Here is a 19382-nt window from a genome sequence, read left to right as displayed (position 1 = left end):
AGTTGATGGCAAGGAAGGAACCTTAGGAAAAAAAAGAGAAAAACAATTAAAAGACCATGAGGTAAAGTTAGGGAAATCAATGACAGACTCAGAAGGAAAAATCAACATATAATTGGGGTTCCAGAGGGCACCAAAAAGGACAGAGAACGAGAAAGTATATTTGAACAAATCATAGCTGAAAACTTCAATAATTTGGGGAGGGAAACAGGCATTCAGATCCAGGAGATAGAGAGGCCTGCCCCCTAAAATCAATAAAAACCATTCAACACCCCGATATTTAATAGTGAAACATGAAAAATCCACAGATAAAGACATAAAGAGAAAATCCTTAAAGCAGCAAGAGACCAGAGATCACTAACTTATATGGGGAAAGCTATTAGATTAACAGCAGACCTCTCCACAGAGACCTGGCATTCCGAAATGGGCTGGCAGGATATATTCAGGGCCCTAAATGAGAAGAACATGCAGCCAAGAATACTCTAACCAGCAAGGCTCTCATTCAGAATACAAGGAGACATAAAGAGCTTGCAAGATAAGCAGAATATGAAAGAAAAAAATCAGCTCTGCAAGAAGTATTAAAGGGGACTCTGTAAGAGACAGAGGAAGTCCAAAGAAGCAATGCACAAAACAGGGACTGAACAGGTATTATGATGACACTGAATTCAGATCTTTCCATAGTAACTCTGAACATGAATGGGCTTAATGATCCCATCAAAAGACACAGGGTTTAAGACTGGATAAAAAAACAAGACCCATCTATTTTCTGTCTACAAGAGACTCATTTTTGACCTAAGGACACCTACAGCCTGAAAATAAAAGGTTGGAGAAAAATTTACCATTCAAATGGTCATGAAAAGAAAGCAGGGGTAGCCATCCTCATATCAGATAAACTAGAGTTTACCCCAAAGACCGTAGTAAGAGATGAGGAGGGACACTATATCATACTTAAAGGATCTATCCAACAAGAGGACCTAACAATCATGAATATTTATGCCCCTTATGTGGGAGATACCAAGTATATCAATCAATTAATAACCAAAGTTAAGACATACTTAATAATACACCTATACTGGGAGACTTCAACATGGCACTTTCTGTAAATGACATATTCTAAGCACACCATCTTCAAAGAAACAAGAGCTTTAATGATACACTGGACCAGATGGATTTCACCGATATCTACAGAACTTTACATTCAAACTCAACTGAATACACATTATTTTCAAGTGCACATGGAACTTTCCCCTGAATAGACCACATACTGGGTCACAAATCAGGTCTTAACTGATACCAAAAGATTGGGATTGTCCTCTGCATATTTTCAGACAATAATAATTTGAAACTTGAACTCAAACTCAAGAAGAAATTCAGAAGAAATTCAAACACGTGGAGGTTAAAGAGCATCCTGCTAAAAGATGAAAAGGTCAACCAGGAAATCAGAGAAGAATTAAAAACATTAATGGAAACTAATGAGAAAGAAGATACAACTGTTCAAAATCTTTGGGATACAGCAGAAGCAGTCCTGAGAGGGAAATACATCACAATACAAGCACCCCTCAAAAAATTGGAGAAAAAAACACCCTCAAATACAAAAGCTAATTGCGCCTAAAGGAACTGGAGAAAGAACAGCAAATAAATTGTACACCCAGCAGACGAGAGTTAATAAACATTTTGTTATTTATTTATTTTATAATAATATAATAAACATGTTGTTATTTATTTATTAATAAACACATTCAAATTGTAAAATCATGAACGAAAGAGGGGAGGTCACTACCAATACCAAGGAAATACAAATGGTTTTAAAAACATATTATGAGGAGCTAGATGCCAAAATTAGGCAATCTAGAAGAAATGGACACATTTCCAGAAAAGCACAAACTACCAAAACTCGAACAGAAAGAAAGAGAAAACGTGAACAGACCAATAACCAGGGAAAAAACTGAAGCAGTCATCAAAAACCTCCCAAGACACAAAAGTCCAGGGCCAGATGGCTTCCCAGGGGAATTCTATCAAACATTTAAAGAAGAAAAAATACCTATTCTTCTAAAGTTGTTACAAAAGATAGAAAGGGATGGAATACTTCCAAACTTGTTCTATGAGGCCAACATCACCTTAATTCCAAAACAAGACAAAGACCCCACCAAAAAGGAGAATTATATACCAATATCCCTGATGAACATGGATGCAAAAATTCTCAACAAGATACTAGCCAATATGACCCAACAGTACCTTAAGAAGATTATTCACCATGACCAAGTAGGATTTATCCCTGGAATGCAAGGCTAGTTCAACACTCGTGAAGCAATCAACATGGTAGATCATATCAACAAGAGAAAAAACAGGAATCATGTGATCCTCTCAATAGATGCAAAGAAAGCATTTGACAAAATACAGCATCCAATCCTGATCAAAACTCTTCAGAGTGTAGGGAGGGATAGAGGGAACATTCTTCAGCATCTTAAAAGCCATCTATGAAAAGCCCACAGCAAATATTATTGTCAATGAGGAAACACTGGGAGCCTTTCCCCTAAGATCAGGAACATGACAGGGATGTCCACTCTCACCACTGCTATTCAACATAGTACTAGAAGTCCTAGTCTCAGCAATAAGGCAACAGAAAGAAATAAAAGGTATTCAAATTGGCAAAGAAGTCAAACTCTCCCTCTTCGCAGATGACAAAGACATGATACTATACTTGGAAAACCCAAAAGACTCCTCCCCAAGATTGCTAGAACTCATAAAGCAATTCAGCAGTGTGGCAGGATACAAAATCAATACCCAGAAATCAATGGCATTTCTATACACTACCAATGAGAAAGAGAAATTAAGGAGTCAATCCCATTTACAATTGCGTCCAAAATCATAAGATATCTAGGAATAAACCTAACCAAAGAGGTAAAGGGTCTATACCCTAAAAACTACAGAACACTTCTGAAAGAATTTGAGGAAGAAAAAAAGAGATGGAAAAATATTCCATGCTCATGGATTGGAAGAAACAATATTGCAAAAAGGTCCATGCTACCCAGGGCAATTTACACATTTAATGCAATCCCTATCAGAATACCATTGACTTTCTTCAGAGATTTGGAACAAATTATCTTAAGATTTATGTGGAATCAGAAAAGACCCCAAATAGCCAGGGGAATATTAAAAAATAAAAAAGAAATTGAGAGCCAGGGGCATCACAATGTCAGATTTCAGGTTGTACTACAAAGCTGTGATCATCAGGACAGTGTGGTACTGGCGCAAAAACAGACACATAGATCAATGGAACAGAATAGAGAATCCAGAAGTGGACTCTCAACTCTATGGTTAACTAATATTTGACAAAGCAGGAAAGACTATCCATTGGAAAAAGGACAGTCTCTTTAATAAATGGTGCTGGGAAAATTGGACAGCCATCTGCAGAAGAATGAAACTGGAACATTCTCTTACACCATACACAAAGATAAACTCAAAATGGATGAAAGATCTAAATGTGAGACAAGAATCCATCAGAATCCTAGAGGAGAACACAGGCAACACCCTTTTTGAACTTGGCCACAGCAACTTCTTGCAAGATACATGTATGAAAGCAAGGAAAACAAAAGCAAAAATGAACTACTGGGACTTCATCAAGATAAGAAGCTTTTGCACAGCAAAAGAAACAGTCAACAAAACTAAAAGACAACCTACAGAATGGGAGAAGATATTTGCAAATGATCTATCAGATAAAGGGCTAGTTTCCAAGATTTATAAAGAACTTATTAAACTCAACACCAAAGAAACAAACAATCCAATCATGAAATGGGCAAAAGACATGAACAGAAATTTCACAGAGGAAGACACAGACATGGCCAACATGCACATGAGAAAATGCTCCGCATCACTTGCCATCAGGGAAATACAAATCACAACCACAATGAAATACCACCTCACCCCAGTGAGAATGGGGAAAATTAGCAAGGTGGGAAACAACAAATGTTGGAGAGGATGCGGAGAAAGGGGTACCCTCATGCACTGTTGGTGGGATGTGAACTCGTGCAGCCACTCTGGAAAACCGTGTGGAGGTTCCTCAAAGAGTTAAAAATAGACCTGCCCTACAACCCAGCAATTGCACTGCTGGGGATTTACCCCAAAGATACAGATGCAGTGAAACGCCGGGACACTTGCACCCCGATGTTTATAGCAGCAATGTCCACAATAGCCAAACTGTGGAAGGAGCCTCGGTGTCCATTGAAAGATGAATGGATAAAGAAGATGTGGTGTATGTATACAATGAAATATTACTCAGGCATTAGAAATGACAAATACCCGCCATGATGAGTAAAGAAACCTACCAGGCTTTCAAAACAGACTCTAAGTGGGGAATCATGGGAAATTTAAGTTTCTACTGCGATTCTAAAACATGAAGGGTTTGAAATCCTAGTGATGAAGACCAGACTTTTTTCCCTACAGGTCCTAGGAAATCATTAGGGAAAAACAAGTATTTTTTTTTATGTGTAGACTGACAAAAGTTTTTTGGCATAATACTAATAGAAAATTCTAATTTATTTCTGATTTCAATGAAAATGTGTTAGGATTTTATAAATTTGTATAAGCTATTTTTGGAATGGTAATAACCTTTAAAATATCCTAGATTTCAAATAACAAAGTTCTGTTTCTTGCCATTGCCTAACCATCAGTCATTCAAAACTCTTCTCTGTATCCTACTCACTCTGGGTTAAGATAGAGCAGTCAGTTTTTAACATTGCCCTTTCACTATAGCAGAAGTTTAACATCAAGATATATTTTGTTTAGACCATACATGAAAATCACTTTTTACCTTTGTGGTTACCAAATATTGGCTCATTATTTTTCCTTCAGATAAGAGACTCTTACTCTCTTCCCAGGTCAACCAATCTAAAGGTTTTCTACATGAATGGAATCAAGATGAAATATAGTATCTCTTGTAATAAGCAGCAGTTTCTAAATTAGGGAGTGTTAAATAACAAAAATTCAATTGAGTAAAATTTAAAGATCTAATCATCTTTTCATAATCAATTCATGGACCAGGCAGCAATGTCAAGCAGAAGGAAGTTCCAAAGGGTTACAGAAAAAAACAAAAGTTTTCAAAAGTAGAGAGGGAGTGGAAAAATAAATGATTAGGGAATAATCCACTGTTTTTGGCAAGGTTGCCCTCATAAAGGGGAATCGAAGGGTGTCTATCAGTAGGAAATTGCCATGTTGACTAGTTAAAGGTGACTTTTTGGGAGGTTGAAACTGCAGTTAGGTTAAGTATTAAGCCTTGGTTTAATGACTTCGGGCCCTAAGTACACCATTATTTTGGACCTGTGGTATTTTTAACAGAAATCAAGCTGTCTTTTTGATTTAGAGAGCTAGAAATAACAAGGAATGTTAATTTTCCCCCAGATATTCAGTTGTACAATGTCAGAACAGGACATTTATAACCACAAAAGATATTTTCATTCAGAAATGGGAAGAAGGGCAAACACATTCAAGTCATTTATCTTCAGCAATCTAAAATCACACTAAAATTTTAGGAGACTTCACTCCAGGTTTAGGGAATATTTATTGTTAGACTTGAATTCTGTCCACTAGAAATATTTTCACTTCTTTTTTGAATTTCAACCAGAATTGTTTTGAAAGTATAGTTCAAGTTGGGAAGAACAGATATCTTGACAATTCTGATGTGCATGTCATAAATATGGACTATCTCTCCATGTATTTAGTTGTTTTTTTGTTTATCAGAAAGTTGTAGTTTGCTCATGTAGCTCTTGTATATATTTTATCAGATTAATAGCTATTTCACTTTTGGAGGCCCAACATAAATAGTTATGTGCTTTTAATTTCAAATTCCACATGTTCATTACTGGTACATAGGATAGTGAATAACTTTTTTTTACCATTAACTTTGCATCCTGCCACCTTGCTATAGTCCTATATTAGTTCCAGGAGGGTTTTTTGGCAGCTATTTTGGATTTTTCATATAGAAGTTCATGTCATCTGCAATCAAAGGCAGTTTTTGTTCTTCCTTCCAAATATGTTTCCCATTTCTTTTCTTGTCTTATTGCATTAGTTTGGATTTCAAGTATAATGTTGACATGCAATAGTAAGATGGGGCATTTTTGCTTTGTGGTAATCCTAGCAAGAAAGTTTTGTGTTTCTCACCATTAAGTATAATGTTAGTTGGATATTTTTTGTAGATTTATTTATTCCTACTTTGCTAAAAGTTTTTATATTAGAGGTACTTAAAAGTTTCATCATTAATTAATAAGTGTTGGATTTTGTCAAATAATTTTTTTCTTGAGTCTGTTGATATGATGGATCATATTAATGGATTTTTAAACATTGAATTATCCTTACATAGCTGGGTTAAATACCAGTTGGTTATGATGTATAATTATTTCCAGTGTTAGATTTGATTTGCAAATATTTTGTTGATGACTTTTACATCTGTGCTCATAATAGGTATTATTCTTTATTTGTCTTATAATCTCTTTGTATGATATTTCATTATTTGGGTAATTTTGGCTTTATAGAATAAGTTCAGAAGTATTTCCTTTGCTTCTGTATTCTGGGAGAGATCGGAAGGAGTTGGTATAACTTCTTAAATGTTTTGAAAGAATTCATCAGTGAACTCATCTGGGCTTGATGCTTTTTGTTTTGGAAAGTAATTATTGATTTAATTTCTCTAATAGTTGTAATAATATTCACATGTCTGTTTCTTCTAATATGAATTTTAGCAGATGTGTCTTTTAAGGATTGCATTCATTTCATATAGGTTATTAGATTTGTGGTCATAAGGTTGTTAATAGTTTATGTGACTTACTATAAATAGTTTCTACTTCTATATCTTTAAATTCTTTGAACTTTCATTTCTAGTGTCTAATCTGCCATTAATTCCATCCAGTATTTTTATAAATTTTTGATAATAAGTTTTTGTTTTTATGGTATGGTTGGATAATTTTTAATTTTTTATTTATCTTATATCATGCTTACATTTTCCTTTACCTTCTTATACATAAATATCTTGGTGTATAGGAACCATATTATGTCCTTGTTTGCTAGTTGTGTTTTTTTTTATCTCCACCATTTATGGAATTTCTGGGTCTTTTTATATTTATTCATTTATCTCTCATTTATGGATTAAATTTCCCTCTTTATGTGAATGCCTGGTAATTATTTATTGGGTACTAGATAGTGTGATTTCTGTTATGGGTTTCTGGATTTGTTTTGTATTTCTTTACATCGTTTTGGATTTTGTTCTAGTATACAGTTTTATTATTTTCAAATAAATCTGACCACTTCAAGTCTTGCTTTTAATATTTGTATGGCAGATTCAGAATAGCCTTTAGTGTAGCCTTAATTTAACCTCAAATAAAATAATGATCTTCTGATAGTGAAGACTGAACTTGCACTCTAGAGAAAGCTAAGATCTCATGGAGAATATAAATGATAAGTCACCTAAGTTAAGCAATATCACATGTATAATGCTTTGAATTTCAACCTTGGAGATTGTAAATTTTATTCAGTTGACATTAAAAATCAGGAATGTTTTCTAAAAAATCAAGTGTTTGATGGACACATGAACTATGATTATAACTTTTAAGAAAGTGTTTGAGATAGTAACAGAGGAAATCTATGAGGTCTATAGCAACTTTGGAAAAGTCAAGGAAAATTACATTGTTAATGCATTATATAAATTTTCTTCAAGCAACCCAATAATTAAGATGGGAAAAATGAAAAGCTTAAAAAAGTTTATCATTCTATTTTAGTGGGCTAATTTTCTAATGCAAATAAAGATTCTACTTTGTGTTTTTGTTAAGGTGGAAGTCCAACAAATAAACTACAATGCAACCTGGAAATAAAGCTTTAATACTGATAGACTGCTTGTGTCCTACAACAAAATAAAAACTATCATGTAAAAATTCTGTGTTCAATAATTGACAATATTGTGCTTTTTTTAACTGCCAACTGGGAAATATCTTTTTACCCACTAACAAATTATTACTATCTTATCCTGAAATTGGCTACAAGTTATTTATATCAGGCCCATTTCTGTATCATAAACTTTACTGTTCTGGGGACATGGTTTGTGACTTTATGGAAACCATCAAATTAGTATCCATAAGTGCTGATGGCTACATTCTTCCCTTGGTCTCTTTGAAAAAGGACATCAGTTAAATTTCATTAACTCATTCATATGAAAATAAAATTTGTGTTTAAAAAAGGATCATATAACAACTGACTTGGTAGTAATCCATTTAATTTACTCTACCATCATTCCATTTCTCATTAATTTAATCAATATCATTTTGCCAATAAAAAATGTCTTTGCCTATTTCATATAAAATAATTAATATATGCTTTAGAATTGGACTGGAAGAGAACTGAATAGTCAAAAAATATGTAAAACAACAACAACAACAACAACAACAAAAAGAAACATCAGAAGAGTGGTTACATAATGGATTGCAACCAGGGCTTCTTTGACACTAATTAATGCTAGGTCTACTGAATCTCCAGATTATAGTAATTGGCAACTTTTAAAAGATTTGTTTATTTTAGATAGAGAGAGCTAGATCATAAGCAAGAGGGGTAGGGAGAGAGAATCTCAAGCAGACTCCTCACTAAGCACAAAGCCTGATAGAGGGCTCAACCTAAGGACCCTGAGATTACAACCTGAACTGAAACCAAAAGTTGGACACTCAACTGACTATGCCATCCAGGCACCCTGTATTTGGTAACATCTTATGCTTAGCCATCTACAGAACAAATTCATATCACCAGGTCTGGTAATATAAATACATTTTTAAATACCTAATTTTTGTGTGTTTGTTTCAAGTTTTTATTTAAATCTAGTTGATTAATATATAGGGTAATAGTGGCTTCAGGTGTAGAATTTAGGGATTCATCACTTATATTTTGCACTCAGGGCTCATCACAAGTGCCCTCCTTAATACTAATCACACATTTATCCTATGCCCCACCTACCTCCCCTCCAGGAACCCTCAGTTTTAGAGTTAAGAGTCTCTGCTTCCCTCTCTTTTCCCTCCTCCCCCTATATTCATCTATTTTGTTTCTTAAATTCCACATATGAATGAAATCATATAGTATTTGTTTTTCTTTGACTGACATTTCATTTAGCATAACACTAGTTTCATCCATGTCATTTCAAATGGCAATATTTCATTCTTTTAAATGACTGTGCAGTATTCCATTGTATATATTTACTACCTCTTCTTTATCCATTCATCAGTTAATGGACATTTGGGCTCTTTCCATAATTTGGCTATTGTTGATAATGCAGCTATAAACATCAGGATGCATGAGTCTCTTCAAATCAGTATTTTTGTATCCCTTGGGTAAATACTCAGTAGTTCAACAGTTGGATCTTAGAGTAGTCCAAATTTTAACTTTTTGAGGAAACTCCACACTATTTTCCAGCATGGCTGCACCAGTTTGCATTCCTACCAACAGTGTAAGAGGGTTCCCCTCTCTCTGCGTCCTCTCCAACACCTGTTGTTTCATGTGTTACTCATTTTAGCCATTCTGACAGGTATGAGGTGGTATCTCATCATGGGAGTTTTGATTTGTATTTCTCTGATGATGAGTGATGTTGAGCATCTTTTTATGTGTCTGTTAGCCATCTGTATGTCTTCTTTGGAAAAATGTCTGTTCATGTCTTCTGCATATTTCTTAACTGGAGTACGTTTTTTGGGTGTTAAATTTGATAAGTTCTATATAGACTATGGATACCAACCCTTTATCAGATGTCATTTGCAAATATCGTCTCCCATTCTGAAGGTTTTCTGTCTTCATTATGCAGAAACTTTTTATTTTGGTGAAGTCCTGATAGCTCATTTTTGCTTTTGTTTCCCTTGATTCTGGAGACACATTAAGTAAGATATTTCTATGGCAATGTCAAAGAGGTTGCTACCTGTGTTCTCCTCTAGGATTTTGATGATTTACTGCCTCACATTTAGGTATTTCATCTATTTTGGATTTATTTTTGTGTATGGTGTAAAAAAGTGGTCCAGTTTCATTCTTCTGCATGGTGCTGTCTGGTTTTGCCAACACCATTTGTTGAAGAGACTGTCCTTTTCCCATTGGATATTCTTTCTTGCTTTGTTGAAGATTAGTTAGCCATATAATTGTGGGTCCATTTCTGCGTTCTCTATTCTGTTCCATTGATATATGTGTCTGTATTTGTGCCAGCACCACACTGTCTTGATGATTACAGCTTTGTAATAGAGCTTGAACTCTGGAATTTTGATTCCTCCAGCTCTGGTTTTCTTTTTCAAAATGGCTTTTGCTACTTGGGTCATTTGCAGATCTATACAAATTTTGCATTGTTCTAGGTCTGTGAAAAATGCTGGTGGTATATTGACAGGGGTTGCATTTAATGTGTAGATTGCTTTGGGTAGTATAGACATTTTAACAGTATTTCTTCTTCCAACTTGGGAGCACCCAATTATATAAATCAATAACAAACATAAACTCATTAGCCATAATACAATAGTAGTAGAGGACTTTATCTCCCCCATTATAGCAATGGATAGATCATCTAAGCAGAAAATCAACAAGGAAAGAATCGCTTTGAGTGACACACTGGACCTGGTAGACTTAAGAGATATATTTGGAACATTTCATCCTAGAGCAGCAGAATACACATTTTTTTAAGTGCACATAGAACATTTTTCCAGAATAAAATTATTCATCATATTACCTTTTAATGGCTAATAAGCTTGAAATACCATTATTCATTAGGAAAATGTATATTAAATCTACATTGAGAGATTTTTGCACACATACTAGAATGGCTTTTGTCAAAAGATGAGAAAATATTAAGTGTTGGCTAGGATTTTGAGCAACTGGAGCCCTCATATATTCTTAAAGGGACTTTAAAATTCAATAGCTAGTGTGGAAAACTGTTTTACAGTTCCAAATAGTCATGCAATAAATTGACCATACAACCCAGAAATTCCACTCTTAGTAATCTACAGAAGAGACATTAAACCATATAATCACACAACATTTGCATGTAACTGTTGATATCAACATTACTCATAATAGTCAAAAACTGGAAATAAGGCAAACTAGTGAATAGATACATTTCTACACTGAAATACTAATTGATAATACAAATTAACAAGCTACTGATACATACTTTAATATACATGTACCTCAAAAGCCAAATGTTAAGTAAAAGAGCTAGTTGCTAAAGATGATATAATGTACAATTTTATATATATGAATTGACCAAAGAGGTAAATTGATTATGGCAAATAGCACATCAGTGGTTGCCTCTGGCTGGAGGAGAAGTAGCAGTAGAAATTGACAATAACCAATATCCAAGGAAATTTAGAGGATAGCAAAAGAAATTTTAAAACTGGATTGCTTGACTATGTACAACTACACAAATTTATAAAAAGCCATTTAATTTAATACTTCAATTGGTAAATTTTATGGAATATAAGATTGACCTCAATGAGGCTATAAAAAAATTGAATTGGTGGTCTAAATAACAATGCTGGAATTCTCGTATCCTATTATATTCAGATGGAGTGATGGGCCTCTCAGATTGAGTAGAGTTCTAAAATATGGATAGAAGAACGTCTTTCTCCTAACCTCTTACCATGAAGCAACTGCATTAATGGTGTACAACCTTTGTTGGAATTTATTTATATACTTTTTACTCTAAATCTTTTTTTAAAGATTTTATTTATTTATTTATTTATTTATTTATTTATTTATTTATTCATGAGAGACACAGAGAGAGAGGCAGAGACATAGGCAGAGGAAGAAGCAGGCTTCCCAGAGGGAGCCTGATTGGAACTCTATCCCAGGACCCCAGGATCATGACCCAAGCCACCCAGGCATCCCTACTCTAAATCTTATGCTGTCCCAGTAGTATGACTTCTTTACAATGCATTCCTTGGAGTCTAGGGTAGCTTCTTGCCTTCAAAGTCATAATATTTTGGTCCTTGGAAGAACAGGATTCTTCTTGTTCAGCACAAATAACTTCATTTAAATTATCTTTGAAGGTGTCAGTTATTTGCTACTAATTTCTGTATCCTACAAATTATTAAAAATGTACAACACAAAAGGCAATGAATTTGATTTTTAGAGTGGATGGTATATTCTAGAAAATCAGGCTTTCTAAAGATGATGTTGAGTAGCTCTGATATCAGCCTATTAAAGGAACACTAAAAGAAGGGGAATGAACATAAATGCAAAAATAATGCAATGCCCAAGATGAAGTGATTTGAGCCACTCTTGACCTCTAGGTATTTAATAAACATTTATTTACTTTTCATAAAGACTTGTAAGTGCTCAGAGCAAGTTTATTGTCTTTTTTAATCTGCAGATTAATTGGAGAGTGAAAGAATCTTACTTATCTAGGTCATCTTTCTCATCATCAAAATGGCCCTATTCAATTATATACGGTTGTTAAAATGAGCATGACACTCACCAGTTTTAAGTTGCCACCTGGGAATATGATTCAGTGATTGTTTCCATTGGATAATTTAGCCTTCTTGCTTCTTGATAGTCTCACTATCCAGGTAGAGAGTTCACGGTGATGAAGTTCTACCTTTGATGAATGTTGTCCTTAGCATGGTCAGGCTTTGTCTGAATCTGCTTGTAATTGGTAATTTTTTTTTTTCTATTCCCATTCTCTCTCTAGCTAATCTCCAGTGGCTGTAGAAAAATCATACTTGAAGGCTGGTACATAGTCCATAATAAACATATAATATCTTTCTAAAAGATGGCAGCATATTAAAATAGTATGTTCTGCTTATTTTACTCATATTCTTGCTTTATATTCTGATTTCAGTTGCCATTAGTCTTTTTTTTTTAATTAACTTTTATTGGTGTTCAATTTACCAACATACAGAAAAACACCCAGTTCTCATCCCGTCAAGTGTCCACCTCAGTGCCCGTCACCCATTTCCCCTCCAACACCCATCCTCCTCCCCTTCCACCACCCCTAGTTCGTTTCCCCGAGTTAGGAGTCTTTATGTTCTGTCTCCCTTCCTGATATTTCCCAACATTTCTTTTCCCTTCCTTTATATTCCCTTTCACTATTATTCATATTCCCCAAATGAATGAGAACATACACTGTTTGTCCTTCTCCGATTGACTTATTTCACTCAGCATAATACCCTCCAGTTCCATCCACGTTGAAGCAAATGGTGGGTATTTGTCGTTTCTAATTGCTGAGTAATATTCCATTGTATACATAAACCACATCTTCTTTATCCATTCATCTTTCGATGGACACCGAGGCTCCTTCCACAGTTTGGCTATTGCAGTTGCCATTAGTCTTAACCTTTCATCACTTCGTGGTTCCTGTCTCTGATTTATTTTTTTTCTGGATCCTAAACACTATCAAGAATGTCTTGATACCTTTATTATCTTATTATGCCTTGGTTAGCAAGATCATAGAACTCCTGAATTAGAAGGAAAGATGAAGATCTATGAACTCTACCCAGTTAGGCAATCTCCCCAAAATCACTGGAGATTGTGCTTATAGTTGAGGCTAAGGAAAAATGGTATACGTTCTAACATGCTTAGTTTCATTTTATCTTCAACAATATTCTGAGGTAGCTAGGACATGTAGTTTTAACATAGCCTCTATCATGATAGAAAAGCTTAAAAAAACTTATAAAGGCCAGTCATAATTCACAGTGGCTTCATTTGAAGGAGCATAGAAATGAATCATGAGATCTCAATCAAATCTATTCAATCTTGAGGACTATAGTGAGTTTTAAGAATGCATAAAGGGCTGCTACAACAGAGTTTTTAAATACTGAGAAGCAAGATGAATGTCAGGTTACAGTGTGAATATCTGTGGGGTGATAAGTATGCTTCTTATGTATCTCTTAACTATCTAGGAAAATTTTTGCGTTTAGCAACCAGCCAACTGTCTCATAGTTTGATTAGTAACTTTTTTTTTTTTAAACTAATATCTTGAATTTCATGACTTAACATGCTTAGGAAGTTAGTCGTGTCAGACCAAAAAATGTCAAGGCTAAGAGATAATATAGACATTTACTGTGAGGTAAATTTCTAGAGCATGTTCATATTCAAGGAATATAAATAAAGAAATAATGTCTAAAATCTAAAGAACAGATGATAGGGGAAGACATAGGCAGGATGCAACAGATTTTAAGCAACATCAAAAGCATTTCCAAATGATCAAGTAACTTAGCAAACAATTCAACTTGAGAAGACTGCTGCCTTACTACATAGCACCTCAGCTGTGAGGCTTTCAATAAAGTACATAAAGAAATTTGCCAATTGTCTCATAAAAAACAAAGGCCTTCTTTATATTGCAGTTTGCACACGTTGGGCATGGATCACAAGACTGCCCAGTTTTTAGTAAATTCTCACAGGGACTTATTTCAAGTCAAAATGACAGGAGATCAACAAAATTCCAAATATGCCAGGGATTTTTAAGACAGAAATATTTCAAGATTTCAGTCTCTGATAAAGATATTTCGACCACAGTGACAAGCAACCATGATCAGAACAAGATCTTTAACAAAGCTGAGAGATTCAGAAGATGACCTCTTGACATAGAACATCTCCTATTGTCTAAACCTATGGCCTAGAACTCTGTCAGAAACCAGCTGGGGGTTTGGTGTATTTTGTCATGAATGGAGGATATAGGCCTGGTAGGCAGGAATACCATTTCATCACCTGTACTACACTGAACTGAAGACAGTGGCATTTTGTACACAAATGTTACAGAAAAAGCCAGTTATATTGTGTGTGTGACATTCCTGACTTTTGATGAAACACAACTATTAAAACTCTAATAGCTCTACCCTCTTAAAAACTTCCTGCTTTCTGTTTCAAGGAGTTAGAACCAGTACATTTATTTATCTAGTTTACACCTCATTAGAGTTCGCTGGCTAATGAAGCCAACCTACAGCATAAAACATTTAATGACTTTCAAGTGTCAGCAATCACAGAAAAACAACCTTTACCAGATTAAACAATGTGTTACATCAAGTCTCTGAACCTGTAGGTCACATAAGCCCATAGCAACATAGACATTTAGCAGAGACTGCAGATACTTGAGTCATTATTTGAGAAAAACTCTTTTAACTAATGTATTCTATTAGAAGATCAACAAAACTTACCCAGTATATAAATGTGTGGCAAAATCAAAAGAGACAGCTTTACAGAAAAATATTTTGGATTAGAATCTTAGGATTATAATTTATTGATTTTTATATATTCTGTTGCTTGTCAATTCTGTCCTTTAGTGATCCCTATTCAATAAGATTTAGAAGGATACATATTTAGATGGTTTGATTTCATTAAAAATGAAAATTCAGAATTCTTTCAAATTCATTTGAAGAAGAAAAAATTTCATTTGAAGATGTAATTTGCTATATTTTATAAATAATGGAAAATTTTTTCCTCCTATATCAGAACCTGACCTAATCCAATTTATCTATTCGATATTTCTTTTTTTTTTTTTAGATATTTTATTTATTTATTCATGAGAGACAGAGAGAGAGGCAGAGACACAGGCAGAGGGAGAAGCAGGCTCCATGCATGGAGCCTGATGTGGGACTTGATCCCAGACCCTGGGATCATGCCCTGGGCTGAAGGCAGCGCTAAACCGCTGAGCCACCTGGGCTGCCCCTATTTGACATTTCTATTTTTCACTATGCCATGTTGATTCATCTTACCAAATTATAATGTAATGAGATATGAGTATATATATATATATATATATATATATATATATATATATATATATATCTTACATTGGTGTCTCACCTGTGTACTCTACCTATGGGTTAACTTTGCCAATAGTCCATAGAACCAGTGGGTCTATTTTATCTACTTTAGAAATACCTGAATGCTAAACATATAGTATTATGAAAAATAATTTGGCTCTTCTTGCAATATTTAGACCAGGGTTTGGCAAGCTATTGCTCATGGGCCAAACCACTTGCATTACTTTTCAATTTCTGTGGAAGAACTGTTTTTATATTTTTAAATAAATTTTTAAATGAATATGACAGAGACTACATGTGGCTCTCAAAGTCTAAACTACTAAGTGACCTTTACAGAAAAAAAAAATGCTAATCTATAGTTTAAACATGTATGAAGATAGAAGAAAATGGAATATATATTTCAACAACTCTTATTGTGAATTAATATCAATAGTTTAAACTGAAAGAATGATTTTTCTCCTGTTCATCATTCAATTATGTAGTTCCATAGCTTTCTACAGATTTCTTTTATGCAAAGGACACTATCATTCAATAGAGTAATTCCTTAGTTTTGATTTTAAAATGTTAATCACAAACATTTATGATAATTACCTACACAGAATGATAATCCATATTAAAATAGAACAAGGAGGATATCAAAATGGTTATCTATTCTGCCTACACCAAAGTCAGAAGTATTGATTAAATAGAGACCAAAGCACCAATATTTATAAAACTGATTTGAAGGGAGGGCAAGATTGCAGAGGAGTGGGGTCCTCAACTCACCTGGCCCCACCACCAACTTACCTGGCTAACTTTCTTTTTTTTTTTTTTTAATTTTTATTTATTGATGATACTTACAGAGAGAGAGAGAGAGAGAGAGAGAGATAGAGGCAGAGGGAGAAGCAGGCTCCATGCACCGCGAGCCCAATGTGGGATTCGATCCCGGGCCTCCAGGATCGCGCCCTGGGCCAAAGGCAGGCGCCAAACCGCTGCGCCACCCAGGGATCCCCTAACTTTCAAATCATCCTGAACACCTACGAATTCGACCTGAGATTTAAAGAGGGAACAGTTGGAAGGCTACAGAGAGAAGGGTTTTTGCTTCTAACAAGGTAGGAAAGCAGAAAAAAATAAAAAAGAAGCAAGTGAGGGAGGAGCCCCGCAAGGAGCCGGGCTAAGGCCAGGCGGTGAGAGCTTCGGGACAGGAGAGCCCTGCCCTGGAGAAGCAGGAACTTTAAAAAGTCCGCACCGGATTCTTCCTGGACAGAAAGGTGCTCAGCAGGGAACTCGGGCAGGATCCCAGGAGGGGCAGTGGAGCCCCCAGGTGCCCGGGGTCACTAACTGAGGAAGTGCGCCCCGGGGAGGGCCACCACACACGGCGGGCTGAGATGGGGAAAGGGCTGGAGCGCCCCGCGGGGCCCCGGGAGCAGCCGGTGGGTCAGGCGGGGGCTCCGGGGAGGGGGCTGCACCTGCTGCCTTTGCCTGCGGACTGGGAGCTGCGGTAGTTACTGTGGGAGCCGATGCCAGAGCCGCCGCCAGTATGGTTGTTCCTCCTGGTGTCACCTTGTGCCTGAGACTGAGAAGGGCCCCCAGGGAACAGGGGCCTCAAGGGGTAAACCGCTCCCACTGAGCCCAGCACCCCGTGAGGGGGGGCAGGACAGCTCCCCTAGATGCACACACCTAAGACTCAGCTCAGCAGCCCCCTCCCCCAGAAGACCAACTGGAAGGACAGAGGAAAAGCAGGTTCTTGACCGAGCAAGCTGGAAAGCTCCAGGGGAAGTTGAAGGATTTATAGTATATAGAACCAGATGGTACCCCTCCTTTTTTTTTTTATTCCTTTTCCAGTACAACTTTTTTCTATATCAGACTGTAAATTCCATTTTTTTTTTCTTTTCCACATTAACTATAATATTTTACCACCTCTTCATTTTTAAGATTCTTCCTTTTTGACTTTCATACTTCTACGATCACAGGTCCTAGATATATTTTCCACTTTTAGATTCCCTTCAACATACTCAACCTAATTTGGGGAGATATATACGATATGTTTTTGTTTTGTTTTGTTTTGTGTTTTTTTCTTTTCTCTGCCTCATTTTGTTCTACAACGGCAGAAGTTAATACCTAATAAAACTCGATCAGCATGCACCCAGAACCAAGTGGGATACCATGCTGGTTCATCCTGAGATTATATTCTCTCTTAATTCCCATTCTGCCCCTGTCTTATCTCATTTATGCTTTGGTGGCCAATGGTGGGGCTTTCTACAAGTATTGCTGATTTATATAAATTTAGGACTGAGTATCTTCCAAAATACAGAACTTGATACACTCAGAACCAAGAGGAACACCCTCTAGAACCCCGCAGGTATACTACATTCTCCCTCCACTACAACTTTGTCACCACTAAAATCTCCCAGTCCCTGCCTTTTTCTTCTCTTTTTTCTTCTTTTTTTCTGATTCTTTTCCCTTTTTTTCTTTTTTTCTCTCTTCTTCTTTAGGATTCCTAGCCTTTTAATTTTACTAGTTTGATTTAAAATTTGTTTTTCACTTTGGTGTCCTTTTGTTTTATTTTGTTCTGATCTTTGTTTTCAACTTCAGGTCTCTGACCTCAGAATCATCTACGGTGAAATTTACTTAGGTCGTGGTGATGCTATTGACACAGCCCACTCATACAGCCACTCTGCACTGAGCAAAATGACTCAAAAGAAGAACTCACCACAAAAGAAAGAATCAAAAACAGTACTCTCTGCTACAGAGTTACAGAATTTGGATTACAATTAGATGTCAGAAAGCCAATTCAGAAACACAATTATAAAGCTACTCGTGGCTCTGGAAAAAGGCATAAAGGAATCAAGAGACTTCATGACTGCAGAACTTAGATCTAATTAGGCAGAAATTAAAAATCAATTAAATGAGATGAGATCCAAACTGGAGGTCCTAACGATGAGTGCTAATTAGGTAGAAAAGCAAGTGAGGACATAGAAGACAAGTTGATGCAAGGAAGGAAGCTGAGGAAAAAAGAAAAACAATTAAAATATCATGAGGAAAGGATAAGGGAAATAAATGACAACCTCAGAAGGAAAAATCTATGTATAATTGGGGCTTCAGTAGGTGCTGAGAGGGACAGAGGTCCAGAAAGCATATTTGAACAAATCATAGCTGAGAACTTTGATAATTTGGGGAGAGAAACAGGCATTCAGATCCAAGAGACAGAGAGATTCCCCCCCCTAAAATCAATAAAAACATTCAACACCTCAACATTTAATAGTGAAACTTGCAAATTCCAAAGATAAAGAAAAATCCTTAAAGCAGTGAGGGAAGAGATTCTTAACTTACATGGGGAGAATTACTAGATTAATAGCAGACCTCTCCATGGAGACCTGGCAGGCCAGAAAGGGCAGGAAGGATATAGTCAGGGTCCTAAATGAGAAGAACATGCAGCCAAAAATACTCTATCCAGCAAGGCTCTCATTCAGAATAGGAGATAAAGAGCTTCCAAGATAAGCAGAAACTGAAATAATATGTGACCATCAAAACAGCTCTGCAAGAAATATTAAGAAGGGCTCTGTAAAAGAGAGAGGAAGCCCAAAGAAATAATCCACAAAAACAGGGACCGAATAGGTATTATGAGGACACTGAATTCATATCTTTCAATAGTAA

The sequence above is a fragment of the Vulpes lagopus genome, chromosome 5, assembly GCF_018345385.1.
Source record: "Vulpes lagopus strain Blue_001 chromosome 5, ASM1834538v1, whole genome shotgun sequence".
NCBI classification, from domain to species: Eukaryota; Metazoa; Chordata; class Mammalia; order Carnivora; family Canidae; genus Vulpes; species Vulpes lagopus.
This window is presented reverse-complemented; position numbering follows the sequence as displayed.